This window comes from Neodiprion virginianus, chromosome 4 (assembly GCF_021901495.1).
Source record: "Neodiprion virginianus isolate iyNeoVirg1 chromosome 4, iyNeoVirg1.1, whole genome shotgun sequence".
Lineage (NCBI taxonomy): Eukaryota > Metazoa > Arthropoda > Insecta > Hymenoptera > Diprionidae > Neodiprion > Neodiprion virginianus.
Genome location: NC_060880.1, coordinates 7,192,778 through 7,207,089, shown reverse-complemented (window position 1 = coordinate 7,207,089; position 14,312 = coordinate 7,192,778).

Genomic DNA, 14,312 nt, shown 5'->3' with positions numbered 1-14,312 from the left:
TAAAATAACGAATGAAATACCCGGTTTCGCATAAGTTATAAAATTATACCTGCAGCGGTGGAATTAGCGTGAGAATATCAGAGTGGTTATAGTTACGAGCCAGAGTATTAACGTCGGTTAACTCGGCCAATTACTTCCGGCCTCGTAGCGCAAATTAGTCGGCGATCATTCGCTTGCCAATTTTGCAATACAGCCGCGTTAATTGTAAATTACATACGCGCATTATACCTGCTTCGATCAGCTCGCTTCAATTTCATTCGAGACCTCGAATTACCGGTTTTATACGCAACGCGAATCGATTACGAAATTTTTTAGCGATTCTCGTCGAGCGTTGAACATTATTACACGTTTCAATTCATCGTTCGCAAATCGATAATTGACGAGGACTCGAATGATTCATTTTCACCTTGTTAAGTATGTCAATTAAGCTACGAGTAATATTTTTTCTTCGACGATTGAATATTTTCGTTGACATAAGTCAATTTTAACACGATTAATGTTGTTTTTTTTTTCATTTTTTTTTTCATTAATGTTTAATCTCACTTTTAAATTCAATGTGAAAATGTTTGTCAGGTTAAATTCGTCGTGAATGTTGATTCATATATCTTTCGATGTCAGAAATGTGAAATTTCAGCAAGTATTGTAAAAGACAGTGTTCAGTGATTTCTATGGTGTACAACAGGTTGGATCCAATTGACTGGAATTTAGGAATAGTTTTAAAATTATATCCACGTAACGAACGAACAATTGCAATTTCCAATTATACAGTATTTTGAATGAGAAAAAATTTTTTGCGTGTTATTTAAATGGAAAAATTCAAATGGCCAGCGACACATTTTAAAATTGAGCTAAAAATTTTTCCAAACCGGAGGTTTAGATTCGGTGGGTTAGGTTTTTTGGCTCACCCTAATACATGTATATGTATGTATATAATAATGTTATCTGATGTGTAAACGAAGAGAATGGAAATAAATGAAGTGTATAAGAATAATATAATGGTTAGGAAGCTGGGTGGCCTGCGTTTCGAAGGCATCGCATGTGTGTAGAGAGGGACAGAGCTGAAGAGGTGAAGAGCTGAAGAGGTGAACCGACCCTTTGTTCGGACGGCGTTGCCTAAGCTTTTGTTTCAGTTATATTATGTTGCGAGGATGTGCAAGAGTCGAGAGAGGCAAGCCAATAAAACGAAAAACCGCGGCTTTACAATGCCTCGAGATTTGCATAATTTCACGTAATCTCCCGCAATTTTCGTTCTTGTTTTAACGCACGGAATTTATGGCGAGACTGGTTTCCTAACCGAGTAAAGAAGAAAATTTCCAAATTTAAAGGGTGGCAGGGAAACACCCGTAAATTCTTTTCCTTTTCCCTTTTTTTTTTTTATTTTTTATTTTTTTTTTCTTTTTACAACCCCTTCCGCGCACAACCAACGAACGAATTAATCCCCGAACACGCCCAGATATCTTCCGCTGTCATGTCCGCTCGACCTTCTCCAGGGCGTAATTAACCCGGTCAAAAGCTTCGCTGGAGGGTCGCGTAACCGTGGAATTAAAACTGGGGAAAAATTCGATGGGAAAATATATCGGCATGTTTTTTTTTTTTTTTTTTTTCTCGGGCGAAAAACCCTTGTCGTACGTTTTTGTAAAATAAAGAAGAGAAAAAAATTACTGTGTAAATAAAAGTAATAAAAGGTGTATCGATAACGTGGCTGAGCTCCGAGCTTTTTTCACTCGCTTATTATATTGCAAGAAAATTTTTGCTGAAATATATTGTTTCCATCAGATTTAGATAAACGAGTTAATATTTTGGTCTTTTGTATCAAGGGAGAAAATCTTGCATCATAGATTCTTAGAAAATTTCTGCAAGTTATATGTAATAACGTTACATAGAAAAATGAGTTACATTTTCAACAAATTTTCGAAATAAATTTGAAGAATTTTCGGACAAAAACGGTTATAATTTTAGTTTACAAGTATAAGTCTTAACGTGAAGAGACAGAATCATGGTTTCGTTTTTTTTTAAATAACAATTGACCGCAAAAAATTTGTAACAAATTTCCAATTATGTTTGTACACGATACAAGCTTATTAGTCGAAATTCAAATTAATAGCGATTCTCGACTTGGAGCTTGAATAAAAAAAAAAGACGAAAAATGTATTTATTCGTTAAAAAATTGTATTTTGTTAGAATCGGTGCAACCTTGAATAAATTGTTGAGAATTGAGAAACTAAAACGAGTTTTCAGAAAGCCAAAGCTTAATCGTTCATCCCAGCAATCTGTTTCCCATTTTTTTCTGCAAGTACAAAAACAGTTGGATTATAAAAATTGAATTCAGAAGCTCTCTGGATATTAGGTACACAGATCTTCCATAAACTGAATGCAATTTTATCCACAACCAATTTGAACAATGACGATTGAAAATCGATTGTACAAGAAAAATCTGTCGAATATTCCCAAAAGCTGTTTTCATTGTTTCATTTATTTAACGTTATTTAAAACTACAAGAAAATCAAGTGCAGTACCGTTATAGAAAAGGAAGTGAAATTTTTCTCAATGCAATGTAACGAAAGTGACGCGACGAAACAAAATTTGAAGTTCAATTTTTTATTTCATTCTTTTTTTCTCAAGATTGATAGTACGAATTAATTTTTTCAATCTTATTCTCGAAATTCCCCGACACTTTTCCAGGCTTTCTCTACATGCGTACAACGAATCCTTTATATCGTAAGAAGAGGATTTTCAGAGCCTGCGATAATAGCCTAGTAATAGATTAATAGAGTGGCAAGAAGTGCTTAATAATAATTGAACAAAGTAGCGAAATGCCGGTTTTACACCGCGGCTGCAATGTTAGACGTTTGATTAATGACGTCAGCGCTCATTGGTCACGCTACTAATAAAGGAGCTGACCAACACACGTGAAAGTTGTTGCTGCACGCGTGAACGGCGTGAATGCGCCCGGTTATAACGAGGGAATGGCGTGCCTTCCTTCGTAATTGAGGCAGGCAGCAGCCACAATCCAATCGTTTTTAATCATCGAATTCACATCTCGACGCAAACTTGCCTGCAAGCTCTCCTCGCACGACATTTAAAACAACGTGTTTGGGCCGCTTTTCACTCCAGATTCCTATCTACTGCCTCTCTTACGCCGTTTTACCGATCCCTTAATATTTTACCGCGTCCAAGGTGTGCCTATAACAAGTTTTCCAATTATTTCACCAAGGTTTAAACGCGACTTGGTTCTACAATCCTCGTCGTTCGAAAAAAAGGGACGTGATGTATTTATACGAATAATTGTGACAATATTGCACAATTTGCAGGGATGAAGAAAAAATGTTGAAGCAACGAATGTATTAATTGAAAAAATAATAAGAAGATATAATTATCAACAAATTATACACGGCTGATTTGTTGAAAGAAATTGGGCCGAACTTGCTGTTGAAACCTTTATCGATATTCTGATTCGAAGTGAAATTTAAGTCCAAAGTTTAGATGTAAATAATTTTTTCAACTCTTCGTGGAGTCAACATTCTGCAAGGGTGGGATTGATGTTCCGAATTTGAAAATTTCCGAAAGCGCCTAATACCGAACTATTCGATGGCGAAACTTTGAGCAAAGAAATCAATCTTTGAAGAAACAAAAAATTTCCGAAATGCGAGGTTCAAAAAATTAAAGTTATAATAGAGCAAAGTTTCGAAAAGTAAATTCGCGATAGAGTAAAATTTCGAAAAAGTTTACTCAACAAGTGGATGAAAAAAATCAAAATAACCGACAATCGGAATGATCAGGATTTCCGACGTAAAAACATCGAAAATCCAAAACGAAGAAAGATCAAAGTGGAGAAATTTTCACCAAGCCAAAAATTCACACAACTGAAAAATCATCGATCATTCGGGATTTCGACGTTTCAGATTTTCAAGTTCTCTCATTTTCGCGCTTTTAGAACTTTGAATCATCGGAGTTACGCCCTTTCGGAAGTTTGAGCCTCGAGTTTCGAACCATTCGAGACTTTGACGTTTCGTCAAAGTTTGATTTTTTTTACTTTGAGTTTCACCAGCAAAAAAATTCGCAATTTCATGCTTTTGGAACTTTTTAAATTCCGAATTTCAACCCCGCCTCGTCCTGCAATTTTAAAGGCCAAACATTTTTCGAGATGAAGTGATATACATGCAGGCGGTACGCGTATCGTTATAATTCGAGTATGATAAACGGCTAACGATGGAAGTGGCAATGATCAGGAGTATTCCGTGGTTCGATTGACCATCTGTCGACATGTGCGATCGCGTGCTCGATTCAAAGGAGTTGCGCTTCGTCGAGTCACGAACCTGAACTTTTATGAAGAAGAGGCCCCGAGGGCCTGAAGCGGGCCCCAGAGGGCCTGATCCCCGTGCTTTGCGCAATGCAGCGAACCAAGCGGATCGATTGTAGCCCCGGGATATTATCAACCGAGCAAATATCAGCGAAGAGCCGAAGCGAGATCAAATTATTCGGTACGAAATTTGGATTATTGGCTCTGAACTGAGTTTCGAACCGTCGGAATTATCCATATGTCAAATCGAAAGAAACGATAAATTAGCAATTTGTGGAAAAAATTGCATGCAGGTTTGTGAAGAAAATGTCAAAATTGAGAAATAATCGTCAAGTTTAAAACTTGGAGATTCACAATCAGATATTGTAAGCCTTCCGAAGACTCGAATATTATTGGAAGTTTGAACAGCTTTTTTTCTTTGAATAAAGGAATGTGTAAAGCGATTTAAAAAATCGCTACTCATTTTTAGTTTTCAATTTTTTACGTCGTTTTATATTTGTTCAAAAACCGTATCCACATTTGATTATTAAATATTCGCAACTTTTAATTATTGCAAAAATTTCACTTAGAATTAATCCAGTTAGACTGCAATATCGAACAAGACATTAGAATTACTTCAGATTTGAAACTCAATCGCCCGTTACTTTTCTGTGTTTTTATATTTGATTGCAAGGATACTGAAAAACGAATCCAAAATCTAAGTAACAAACAACTGGATGAAATCATTTTTCCTGCCTGTATGAAAAATCGTAACAGATACGCGATTCCCTTTTTGCCGGAGAGGAGAAAACGAAATTAAAAAAAATATATCGAAGCCGTTACCTATTTCGAAATTTTAAATAAAACAACAGTTTCTTTCTTGCACAACAAAAAGCACAGAGTGATTAATTTTCTTTCGAATCACGTTGAAGGATATAAAAAAACAGAAGTAAAAATTCCCGCAAACAAGCGACACGATTTTTTTTTTTTTTTTTTTGCATGGAAAGAAAACTTCAGAGGGATGAAAAAAGATAAGTAGATTCACGACGAAGTATTAGGTAAAAGTGGACCTGTGATTGCTATTTAAGCATCATACTGAGGGGTGGGGTGGGGGGGGGGGGATTTCAACGATGGTGTAATAATAATCTACGGCGAGAGAAAAAAAAAACAAAATCAAAGAGAAACTCGAGCTTTTCCCAACACCAAGGTGACGCGAAATTTGAATGAATTTATATTTTTAATGTATAATTTCGCCGGGTTGCGTTTGTAAAGCCTGCGAAACGAAGAAGGAAGAATTACTGCAAAGTTTACCAATTTAGTATTTTACTTCCCATACCGAGGGCTTGTTGTGTGTGTGCGTGTTTGTGTGTTTATGCGTTTATGTGTTTATGTGTTTATGGGGCCTATTCCACCTCCCATCACGGCCCATCCACCCGTCCTCCGCCACATCGTCAGTAGCTGATAATCTTGGAAGGGGCTTTTTAAATTGGCTCCTTTGAGGCTTGGGGCTCAGAATGAGTTTTATTGGAATAATTTTCGAGCGGCTGATGCGAGCGGACTGAAGTACCGAGAAATTACCTACCTGCTTTACACGCACGTTGCCACGCACACACAGATTATTCACACCGAAAAGCAACCCTTGTAAAAGCTCATTTATTTATTTATTTATTTTTTTTTACGTGTTTTTTCGACGGCGTTAATTACCTCGCTCGATAAAATAATCGTATGCCATTATTTGTTTGAGGAGGAAGGTTGGTTTGCCGAAAGTCGATACTTTTTGGGTTTTTTTTTTTTTTTACTTTTTGTTTTCAAATTAAATAATCGTGTACTAGACGAATCATTTATTATAATCGAAAATTACGAAGATGATCTCTTTTGGAGTATTAGAAAAATAAGAAATACTCGATTTGTGAACAAAAGCTTGGATATATCGATGCTTGAACTGAAATTACGTCGGAATTAATGAAAATTTAGTCGTACTTTTTTCTTTTTTTGTTGCTAATAATTGATATCGGTGTGATGTTGGAAAGAATTGAGAAAAAAAACGAAAATTCAGCGACGAGGGAAAAAACAGAGTCAATAATTTCCAGTATTATAGATGATCAGATATGAAGATAAATCATGTCGTTGAATTGTATTTTACTGATTGTTTAAGGAAATAGTTTTTTTAGTGCAGAAAAATATCCATATAAATTCGGAGTGAAAATTTCTCTGCACTTTCTGAAGAGGTAGAAACGTAGAAAAATTCAAAGATCAACGAAACAATAATCGTTGATCGGAACCGAGCTAAAAATGAATATGAAGAAACGTTGCCGTCAGAAACAATGAGTGTATTTTTAAGTTCCTTACTTATAATTACACTTGTCTGCAAACTTTTTACGCCAGAACTGACCGATTTCCAAATTCATCGTATAAGAAAAAAAAAAACAATCACAACTACACAATCAAATAGTATAAACGAGAACACACCGGAAGTACAGTTTTTTCGCGATACTTTTCATCACCATGAAAAGGAAAAAGTCTGTTTTGATTGTTTATTCAAGAACATTGTTCACTTGGAAGAAGTAATGAAAAAGAAAAAGTATAGAACTGTCGGTTGAGAATTAAAAATGAATTCATTTCAAGTAAAAGCGGAAGTTCAAATTAAACCTGACATGACAATTTTTCACGCCCATTATTTGATTGTAAAATCCTGTAAGTTTCAAATTTTTTCATCGAGCCGTTTCCGTGATTATCGCGGGAAATGAAGAATTGATTTTTCGGATTCTAGAGGTTCGAAAACGTAAAGATTCGTTGAAATTAGCAAAAGTAAATTTTCGACCGAAACAAATGCTTTTGTTACACCGCTAAAGGCGATGAAACGTAAAAACTACGTACCTTTAAACGTCGATAATTTAAAAAATTTCTTTACGTCGATATAACGACGAAAATAAAAAAATACTCTCCCTAAATACACGAGCACAAAATTCGACTCGGCGTTAGATTTGATCGCGAAAAAACGACCGTTTAACTTTATCCCCCGGAGTATAAATATTGACAAACCCGTTATCGTTGTACAAACAAGACGGCTACGTGCAAGCACAAACTTTCCGCGACAATTAACCCTCTCCAACGATCAATTCGATGAGTCGAATTAGTCGAGCTACAATCTCCTTGTCCAGTAAATAGATATGCTCAAGCCATTTTCATTAATAACCGTATAATTATTTAGAAGTGCTTAGTTTCTGTATCAAATTTCTGGTAGCAGTTTAAATTTTTTTATTTATTTATTTTTTCCAGGAGTATGAAAGTATAAAGTATAGATCGAGAATTGGGATCGATTACAGGAGAGAAAGAAAGGATCAGAACATGGAATAAAAACTTGGATGTGTATGAATTTAATTAATTGGAATAAAAGTCGCAGTTGGTAATTGTCGAGTTTCTCACCCAACTCAATTATTATATTGTTCATGTACTCGTAGCACTGCGACAATGATGATGATGACGATAATAAGTGTGTAATACACGGATTACTTCGTAATATGTATGAGGCATTCCACTCCAAATCCACCGGCGTCTGATCCTCGATCTCTTGGATTTCGTTCAGGATTTTTTATATTGTTGTTCCAAGTATAAAAAGCAGCCGACATTTTTCACGTATTTTGAGTAAATGTTCTTACTTGTGATTTTTTAAAACCAACATGTCTTTGGATGTAATTTAACTCTTACGCTGATGCCACACCGGGGTCGCTGGAGACCACTGATTATAAATTATTGCGTAGAAACGGAGATATCGATTCAAATGACTTGAGAAAATTTTGGGATACTCTTTAACTATTATAAATCAAGAGAAATTAGTTATCTTGAGAAAAATGAAATTTTGAATACGAAAATAAAAAACAAATCGTAAAACAACTTATGTACCGGAAAATGGATCACTCTAAACTACAAATCATAACTCACTGAATTTTTAACAGTTTGAGCTGAAAATTGATTGAGTAACTCTCAAGACACGTATATTCAATCAAAAAAATACAGAGATACTGCGTGATAAAAAAAAAAAGAAGGTATTTATTTGAGTGAGTAAGCTTAAATTTTTGAAAAAAGAATTACCTAACGATTGTTACGATAAAACGAGATTATTCTGGATATTTTTCATACGGAATTTACAGTAAAGATACAGTGTGGCTCTTTTGATTCCAGTGTATGGTGTAAGGGTTAAAAAACTGCAAAAATCTTGTGTCAGATTGAAACGTTTAAAAATTTTTCAAATTCTTAAGTCACGTCCGAACATATGTTGGTTTTCAAAAATCTTAAATGAGACAAGTTTACCCGAAATGTTTTTTTTTCTCTTAATTCAGTGTTTTTTGGTAATGGAACAGCATCGTAAACAATCGTGGATGAAATTCGAGAGGGACTCGATCAAGACACAGTCGAATCGACGTGGAATACCCTCGGGAATACCCCATATAACCATTGCAATTTAACGTACATTGTACATCGCACTTAGCAACTCGTGAACCGATTTCATTTCCTAGTTGGAAGCGTAAGATCTCACCTCGATTTAACACCGCGAGCTTTCTTTTTCCGCGAGCCAAGTGCAATGATTATCATAATCCCTACAGACATCGTCGTTATTATCATTATCATCGTCATCTTTCCACTCAATCGAAGAATTACTGTTCAAGAAGCTCAAGACATAAGTCTAAAACTATTTACACATCGTTATATTACAAGGGATTTATCTTGCTGATTCATATTGTTACATAGTTGTGTAAATTCAAAATGCTCAAAATGTTGTGGTAAAAAATGAAAACAGTTAAGGACTGAGCGGTAACCAGAACTAAAAATTTCTCTCAGTGGAGACAATCGAACTACGAAAAAATCAAATCACATAAGAGAAGTCAAAGCATAGAATCGTCAGAACGAGCAAGAATATCCCAAGCGAAAAAACAGTTTAATAAAAATTCCGACGATTCTATAATTCGCCTTTCAAAACTTGATGATTTTTCTATACTTTTACAATTCTGCAGAATGAATCTTCCCGTATTAAAAAATTCTTTATCGCGACCCTTTCATTTTCCGATCCTTCTACACTTCAGACTCCGCTGTTCTCGGTGTGAGAAATACGCGGTTCCACCCATCCGCTGTTTCTTCACTTTTCACTCTGTTAATTGCTCTGCAACAGACAGCCGCATCTTCCTTGCATAACCTGCTGCAGAAAATGCGGGAAAGAATCAAAGGATTAGCATTTTACAGGCGAGAGATGCATCCTCCGGGTTTGCCTGACTGCCCGACTGCCTGGCTGCTGCAACCCGGTTCCCCTTTTATTGGCTTGTCGTGCAAAGAAGCCATAGATACCCCCGTACGATTATTCGCAGTGTCTGCCATTCTCACCTGACGTACGTATTTACACATTTACAGGCAAGCGAGAAGCGTCGAATGCGTGCATCCGCGGCTGCGAGGGAACAGGAACGAATTATGATCGCTGCATGCCAGGAGAAATTAAGGATGTGGCTCAGGTGCGAGCATTTATACGCATACATCTGTCGGGTGACTTCATTTTTTCATGTTTTATTATTTATCGTCTTCTTTTAAACGCTACTACGAATAAATTTGCAAAGGATATGTAAGTGTTTGATTTGCACGTGAGAAAAGAAGTGAAGAGAGAAAATTTTTGGGGAACTTTAATGATTTTTACCAAATCCATCCTTTTTCGTGATCCTTTTTCTCATGATTTTGTAATTATCATATGATAGCGAGTTTCCTCGATTTTTTAAAATTTCGTTGTTATTCTTTTTTTTCTCTTTGAAGTGAAAATTGAATCGTTGTATGAAGTCTGCTATAGGCAGAAAGATATTCCATTGAATTCAAGTGTCATTTACACTCGGGTCAAAAAGATAATTGGAACAATAACACGGTTAAAGATAGGTTTGAAAATTGTCGCTGAAACTAATCAAATCGCATAAAAGTAGAGAAATTCCCACAAACATTAGAAAAATGATTTAAAAAGCAGAATTCAATTATTTAAATACCTCATCAAATCATGATTCATTAATCTATTATATTTTCACTGAAAAATCCATGTCGTTTGTGCAATTTTGATAAACAATAGCTCATTTTATTTGTAAATATATTCTCCGAAAATCGGCTGGATTAAATTATTGATAACAATTATGTATACTTTGTTATACAATCATGAGTATTATAGAGAATGTACAAGTCGATTTTTTTATTCTCCGAGATATTCAAAGAAAAAAATTTGTTTCGGATAATTTTTGCGGTATTGAATTTATGTATGAAATCAAACATATGTCGTCAGAATCTCATGGAGCTTTATGAATTTTTTTGGTAGAAGAAAAAAAGAGAAAAAAAAAACCAAACTAGTAAAATGATGTAATTTTTCTCAAGTTTGAGATGGTAAAATGTTTACAGCTGAGATTCTGCGTTTTTAAAACGTCTCTCTGAATTACAGACTTTCTGAACCTACATCGATAAATTATTTACCCAATTATAGATTACGTCTCTATAATTGAACAAATTTGCCCGCGATGATATTTAATTCTTAATTTTTAATTGAGGGGAAAAAAAAAAGTAGATCGATTTTGGGATTTATAAAAATTTCGGTGGTCGCGAAGCCCTGCAACCTATAAATATACTCGATGGCGGAAAATGCGGCGCAGCATTTGAACAAATCGTCATTAGAATTTAATTTCAGCAGCGTCAAAAGCGCAACCGATGCTCCCGATGTGAAAAAAATCTGTGTCGGCAAAATAGGGTGTTGTATAAAAATAAAAATTAAAAGATGTGTATAAAAAGGGGGGAATTACTTTCTCTTTGTCAAGGTAGCTGACGGTAATTTCCGTAATGGATCGACGCTAATTTCAAACCGTGAAATCGGAGGCAATGCTTTCGGGATTTTGGGCTTTCGGTATTTCGTAGGGCTGATAAATTACGGGCCACATACGAACAGCCAAGGAGTGAAAGAAGGTGAAGAAGTGGCGGCCGAAACTACAAGTGTAAGCGATCGAAAAAGTTGTTAACTGCTCGGAAATCGGTAATCACCCGGAATAATCGACCTCCTTCACTATACGCAACTGCCGTGCCCGCGGTTTTTTGTTAGAACCGACCATAATCGCTCCGTCGTCGTCTGCAGTCTGCGGCCGCCTGATGCGCTTTTCTATTCGCGGTATTACTGTCTATGCTACTACACACCTTCGCTATTCTCTTCTATTCATTTTGATTCTGATTTATCGTTCGTCCGCCTTCTTCGCCGTCAGCGATCATTTTCAACGGTTGGCTCGTACAATGCATCCATGGTGCATTCCCTGAACTGGAAGAAATTTTTAGTTCCGGTTACCGCTCGGTCCTCAACTATTTTCATTTTTTATCACAATCGAAAAATATAGTTCTAGGTAGAAAATGAATAATTAGTTTTCTAGCTGTTACCAAACAAACTGATTTTGCGTTGCAATAACCAAAAAAGGATCGACGATAGCGCAAAATGGTTACGCCTACCTCGTTTTGGGTGTACGAGTCATTTTCGCAGCTCTGAAACACGTCGACGTTTTTACCTCGAATCCCCGTTTAAGGGGTTGTACGGAGTCTGAATTATTTGATAATCGATTGTTTTGGAATACATTTTCGTAATGTACATACATTCAAGTATATGCACAGAAAATTTCATGTCGATCCGACAAATATTCTCGAAGTTACGCGCATATTTGCAATGACGCCCCGAAGAGTTTGGAAGAGCTTTTGAAACTTTGAAAGCGTTTTTCTCGGAACTATGTTTTCACAGTCAGTGAGCAAGATTTTTCGGAAACGACTGAACCGATCAGTCTCAAATTTTTACACGAGCTTTATGAATATATCTTTCAGTCCTTGATCGAAGGTTTTTCTCACGGATAAATATTTGCCATTTTATAAACAAATTGCGGCGAAATTTTTTACGAATATCGAATTTTTTTTGTTTTGAGAAACCGGCGTTTTGTTAAAAATTAATGTTTTGCTTGTTCCGTGGACTATATTATTATATTAACGAGATCTTTTTTGTTTTACATTTCGGAAGATCCAGTACAGATATCTTGTTCACCGCAAGATGCCTTTTTTTAAAAGTCCTCCCAGAGATCGGCTATAGCAGTATCAAAAATCATTACTTGTACAAATAAAAATTATCAGAATGATGCTCAATGTTTCCCCGATATGTATATAAATTTTTACATCAATAAATTGAAATGTCTCATCATGAAAAATCCGACATGAAGCGACACAAAAAAAAAAAAAAATTAATGTTTCACATCAATTTAGTTTGCTAAAGAGATAAAAATAAAAATTTCTAATCATCAGATGAAACGTGTATTGCATATTTTGCATAGAAAAAATCATCCACAGAATAATTAAGAAATAAGTGAAACTAAAAATGTAAAAATAAAAAAATCACCAACAGTAAGTATACCGCAAAATAATTTCACCGAAAGCATCATTTATCTTAAGCCGGTCGTACAAAGAAACGATAATTAAATTTAAATTTAAACCAAGCCCCCTTACCCGCAGATACCGTCTCTTTTCTCCTAGCTCTATATACGGCTACCTTCCTACCTATCTGCATTTTTATTTTCGACCAATTTGCACTCAGCTATCTCGGGCGCGTGTTATAAAAAAAATCTGAAATAATGTGACCGTATTAATCATGTCTCACACGTTTTACACTCCGCGGCTGCTCTCGCTCTCTTTTCTACTCTGATTTACTCTCTCTCTCTCTCTCGTTCTCTCTCTTTCTCTCTCTTTCATCTCGCGCTTGCGCCCTTGATCCTCCCGCCCTCTTTCCAGCCACTGAACAATACGAAGTGAACCCCGTCCAAACAGCGACGAGGTGCTGCACGATTCGCTTCGCGCATTCTAGCGAGGAAAAAAAAAAATTCGTTTTGTGTGATTTAGAAGCTTTATAGCCACCGCAGAATTTCATGTCGAAATGCAGCGGCGTAACTTGGCAAATTTGCACATTACCGACTGAGCTGGCTCAAAACAATTGAACTCTGTTGGTCGGTAATATCGTACCGAGGCAATATATTTGTCTGCCAGGCAGGGCAGCCAACTCACTCGAATCGGGACGTGATATAAAAAAAAAAACCATTCCGCGTGGAGTGGCGATTTTAAAACTTGTTGTTATAATGACACGTAACGGTGAGTTTGCCAAGCTTTCCGGCATTACTGCATCAACTGTTTGAGATATGCTTAAGCTGAGAAAAAAGTCCCAACATCTACATAACCTCTGTTTGATAGCTGAAGCTTCAGGTGGCTAGCCTGCATGGCGCATGCGCAGTCAGACGTTCAATTTACCAAGTTTCACCATTCCTTCTCAGAACAGTTGTGTGTTTGCTCACCTAGGTTAGCAGGTTTTAAATCTAACTTCCATTTAATCTCTGCGAAATATGTTTCAAATAGAAGGTACAGCTGTAGATATTTGAAAAAAAAAATGTAGGAGCCGTTTTGGAGTGAACACTATCAATAATCAAATTTTATCATCAACGCACATCAGCAGATGTTATCTTTTTATACGTTTTTTTTTTTTTTTTTTGATTTTGCAAAACAAATATTGGTATTGATTCAAGAGGCTAACGTTTTAACAAGTATTTTGAAAAATTGAATATCACACAAACGAATGGATGAACCTCAAGGATTACACAGGTCGACAAAAAAAAAAAAAATGTGCTAATTATTTTTAGATCCTATTGAGATAAATAAATTTCGATTCTATGCATCGAATAACAGCCAAAACCTTCATTCATTACTTAAAGTTTGCTTTTGTCTTTTTTATGTTGATAAATGAGTCTCGAAGTTTTTGGTTGGCAACTAATATGGATGCCTATTCGGAAGCAAAAGGAAAACGTTTTTACCAAGATGTGATGGACTTTATCGTTATTAACGTTATCAGGGGCAGTATAATGAGAGCATTATGGAAGATGACGTTTGGAGTTTGATACGAGAAAGTCCGTACGAAAATAGAAGAAGTACGAAAAATATTTATGTTGAAACTTTTTTTATAAATTCT